At 38.1% G+C, this 5,135-nt stretch overlaps 1 pseudogene; it reads left to right on the forward strand.

Moving 5' to 3' along the window:
* The first annotated feature begins 3,869 nt into the window (after positions 1 to 3,869).
* LOC124967907 (putative gustatory receptor clone PTE03) lies at positions 3,870 to 4,794 on the forward strand (annotated as a pseudogene).
* Positions 4,795 to 5,135: the final 341 nt, after the last annotated feature.

Genomic DNA, 5,135 nt, shown 5'->3' on the forward strand with positions numbered 1-5,135 from the left:
GAAACACAACAAATAAACATGTATGCACTCTTCCAAAATTAGGCTGTTTTGACACTGAGCCCTCAGAGCTCTTTACTTTAAATAACAAAAGAGCACGCATAATTGTAATGGACCCTGTAGGTCCCTCTCCATTCTCTCTGCTTGCAGACACAAGCATGGTCTTAATGAGACTTCACATGATCTTTTAAAAATTTTACACATTGCATACTATTATTTATGTGCGTGCTTGCATTTCACATGGCTATACATATGTACGTGTGTGTAAGTGTAACATATACAGTTACGTATACATGTGTTGGTTTACATATGCATTGTACAATGTGTACTGTGCCTGTGTGTGTTCATGTATGTGTATGTGTGTGATGTAACAAGATGTTAGAAAAAAGTAAGATCATTGCAGCTAATTAAGCAGAGATAATGTACCAAGATTAAAAAGTGTTTAAACTTATTGTTTATAAACTACTCAGGGGCAAATGCCATGTTCTATGTAAGGTTTTAAAAGGTAGAATAAGACATATGTGAAAACAAAAACTATCAACTAAATCAGAGAATAGTGATTAAGAGGGATTGGGAGTAGTGTGGAGGAGAGGGGAATAGGTGTTTGTGTTTGATGTGTGCGTACTGTATGCATGACTGGAAATATCATGTAACCCTGCTAATAGATACAACTGATATGTGTGACTTTTTAAGAGGGAAAAAGCAAAAGAAAAACAAATACATGGTTTACAGATAGACTCACTCAATTTTTTTAAATGATGGGGAGAATAATCAAGATCAAGTTCAATAATGTGGTTCCCCTGAAGAAGGGAAATCATGATCTTCAGATGATAAAGAATATGCAAACATAAGATGTGTTATTTTATTTCTTAACGATATCTAACATGGCAATACATTTACTTTAATGAGTGGTGAATATCCAGGTCATTGTTCAGTTTATCTTTATTTATTTATTTGTTTATTTATTTATTTATTTAATTTTTTCAGATCTGCTGAGGCTCATTCTTATTTTTGAACTGCATTTTGAATACTTAAAATGTTTTATAAGAAGTTAAATTTTTAATATATGTAGTATTACAATTGTTACATTTTACCATGCTGTAGATGTATTGCTAAGCAATATATTTTTTATAGTTACATAATTTTTTTTGCTACATCTAGGTCTCATTTATCTATTTTAATTGACAGACCTTTTATTGTAAGTTCATAAGAAATAAACATTGACGTCATGATGTTCACCAAGGTGTTCACTCTTCATGCTCCTCTGTGGATTTTGATGACACTGTCTCCTGTCCTCTGGTATTCGTGGGGAGAGCAGGTGGAGAGTAAGGGAGACCCAAGACTTTTATCTACCATACATGATTGTCTGTAGCATTCTATGATATATTTAAATTTTAAAACTCCAAACAGCACAGAAAGAGAAAATAAGCACGAACACATGCTGCCAGATTTAACCAGATTTTTTTCCTAAAATAACAAAACTATGCTCATTGATACACCATATGCTTCACATTCCTCTCCATTCTTTTCCTTTTTCAGAGGCAAACACAACCTCAAACCATCCTCATATGTTTAAATTGATTCGTGCATTACAATCTTTACATATGTGTATGTGTGCATAGGGAATGCATAATAGAAATGCCTCTTGGTTAGAGAAAGCATAAATAAGTAGTGAATTAATGAAATATTGGAATGGAGTAAGGTAGTTATGCTAGAGAAACAGAGAAAAACATACAAAGACTAAGAGCTGATTAAAATATTATTGGAACAATTAGAACAATGCCAGGTTCAGCACGCAAAGCTTTAAGATACAGGATGGCAATGTGATTTGCTATTGTTGCCTGTGGCAACAATCTCGCGGATATTTGTTACTGCGTGCAGCAACAATAGCGCGGGTATTTATCGGAGGTGGACTGGAAATAAACTACTTCTATTTCTGTGCTGATTCCTTGCTTCCTTGCTTATTCCCTAGTTTATTGAGGAAAAAGAGGCTTGCTTGATTTTAGAGGAAGACAAGCTTTCAGAGAAAGATAGGCTTTGCATGTATAGGAAGTTTTTAGAGAAAGACAGGTTTCTACTCTTATCAGAGATCTATTTCTTCTTAGAGTTCTGCTGCTTCTTCTTAGAGGTAGGTCCTGCATCCTGTGAACTAGGTGATATCTATCTGAGGTGCTTCTTAGTGGTGTGTCCTGTATACTGAAATATGTGATCTATGACCTAGAGGTGTGTTCTCAGTTCTCCACGCTATGATCTGCCTGCTTCTTACTACTTGCTGCTTCTTCTCTCTTTGCTAGTTGCTTACACATGGTGCTTCCTATAGGTGTGTGTCTTATATACCTAAGGCAGCCAATCAGCTTAGGATTAGCACAATTGAAGCACGCCCCTCGGTACCAATCAAGAAAGAATGAGGAATATCTGTTGACCACTAGCACAAAGGAGACATTAACTAATCAGGCAAAAGTAGATCACCCCATGTTAACACTAACTATGCGCCACCTCTTGGCTCAACGCCAGCCACATCTGAGGGTTACCCAAACATGTCTTCTGCAATTTGCAGATGCAATCACTCAGAGCATTGGAAGCCTGGGGGACAAGGGGTCAACTGCAGCACAGCACAGTTCCTTGGGGAACACAATACACAGTCTTCCTGTGATTGAAGATACAAAAATAAATGAATATTTTAATGCAAACATGGCATTATATTTTAATTTGATGGTTAGTGGTGGATACTTGGCTGTTTATTGCTATATGTTTTGAATAGATCATATATTTTATAAAAAATTATAATATTATTGTCAATGATATTTTTAAACTTACTTAAATTTTGTTATGCTGCTTGTGTCTTTTAAGAAAATTTTCTTGCTTACCCATTTTATATTTGTGTTGCTACATCCAGCTTTTATTTATTTTATTTCTAGATGTACTGTTAAATGCACAGGAGAATAGAGATATAAACTTTAAATATAATAGATATTCATTGAATCATTTGCTTTTCCTGCTTCTGCATATGTGTGAGATTCTTGGGGTAGGTGGAGATTTAATACACTGATTCTTCCCTGAAATTGGCAGTTATCAACGAAAGATGCTCCATCTTTCATCTTTATACATTTGTCCCATCCATCACTTCTCATCTACTATGATGGGTACAGGCACTCTGGTCATGACCACAGCAGAAGCAAGTAACAATAACAATATTAAGTGTCATGGATAACTAATTAAACAAATTTTTAAAAGAAATTAACATAACTTATCAACAGGGAAAAAAAAAGAATGTCTCATATCAAGCCCTTCCCCCAAAAGTTTCCTCATTGTGCATCCTCATAACATTCCCATGGAGTCTCTTAATGGCTCTGGTTATACAGATGTGGAGACTGAGTCTTCTCTCACAGTGGAAAGTGTTTCACTGGTGTGAACCAAGCACTGAAGCCAGAGTCGAAGTTGGTTGTGTCTACCTTAAATCCTGACTAACACTGTTTTTGTTACCTAAAAGTTAATGTAGTTTGGTTTTGATTTTCCTGATGGTTGGAGGCTTAGGAAATGTTCAGGGTTAAGTCTGATATATCACTTTCTATTTTATTTCTAGTCATTGGTACAATGTGGAAAAGAGTGGGCATTCCAATAAAAATTCCAGACAATCAAGTAGGGTAGAAGAGAGTAGGACAGAAAGAAAAATGTTTAAAGAAAAAGAGAGAGAGAGAGAGAGAGAGAGAGAGAGAGAGAGAGAGAGAGGGAGAGGGAGAGAGATAGATAGAGACAGAGAGAGAGAGAGACTAGCAATAATATCTTCACAAAGTTTATGTGAAAGTTTTTCAAAATAATAGACCCTGGCACACCTACTCTGTTCCATCATCTTTTCTTTTCTCCTCAGCAACATGCAACCAGAAAACCAAACTGATGCAGTAGAATTCCTCCTCCTGGGTCTCTCAGATGATCCTGAACTGCAGCCCATCCTCTTTGTCCTGTTCCTGTCCATGTACCTGGTCACAGTGCTTGGGAACCTGCTCATCATCCTCACTATCTGCTCCAACTCCCACCTCTGCACCCCCATGTACTTCTTCCTCTCCAACCTGTCCTTCACTGACATCTGCTTCAGCACCAGCACAGTCCCTAGGATGCTAGTGAACATCCAGAGACAGCAAGACCATCAGTTACGCAGGCTGCCTCACCCTGGTCTACTTTGTCCTGGTTTTTGCTGGAGTGGAAAACTTTCTCCTTGCAGCAATGGCTTATGACCATTATGTGGCCATCTGCCATCCCCTAAGGTACTCAGTCATCATGAACACCCACCTGTGCATCCTACTGATCCTGTTGTCCTTGACCATCAGCATTGTAGATGGCCTGCTGCACAGTCTGATGGTGCTGGGGCTGTCCTTCTGCAAAGAACTGGAGGTTCCCCACTTCTTCTGTGAGCTTGATCAGGTCATCAAACTGGCCTGTTCTGACACCCTCCTTAATAACATCCTGGTATATGTAGTGACTAGTATGTTGGGTGGTGTTCCTCTCCTTGGAATTATTTACTCTTACATTAAAATAGTCTCCTCCATTCTGAATATGTCATCCTCTGGGGGAAAGCATAAAGCCTTTTCCACCTGTGGGTCTCACCTGTCTGTCGTTTTCTTGTTCTATGGAACAGCTTTTGGGGTGTACATTAGCTCTGCATTGATAATAAAAACTGTAATAGCTTCATTGATATACATGGTAGTCCCTCAAATGCTGAACCCCTTTATCTACAGCCTGAGGAACAGGGACATGAAGGAGACTTTGAAGAAACTCATTAGAACATCTCCTTTCTTGTGATTGCAGAATGAGTCAATGTGAAAGAACACTGAGTAAGCCACATGGTGAGTTCTTCCATCATCACATTCCTATGCTACCATGATTAGACTCCCTTATGCTACAAGTGTTTCAACTTAGACTTGAAAGATGACTTTGTCTCCTGAAAACACCTGTGACCATTCTAAGCTTGATCTGTTGGTCATCTTTCATAGTAGCAGAACATAAGCAAAGGATTTTCCTCTAATGATTTGGGGGTATTTCTCAGGTGAAGGTTAGTGACAGCAGGTCATATAGGGCAAAGGAGTGAAAGAAAGATCCAGGCGTAGCTGAAGGACTAAATCTCTCCTCAGTCCATGTAGCGT

The sequence above is a fragment of the Sciurus carolinensis genome, chromosome 17 (assembly GCF_902686445.1).
Source record: "Sciurus carolinensis chromosome 17, mSciCar1.2, whole genome shotgun sequence".
NCBI lineage: Eukaryota > Metazoa > Chordata > Mammalia > Rodentia > Sciuridae > Sciurus > Sciurus carolinensis.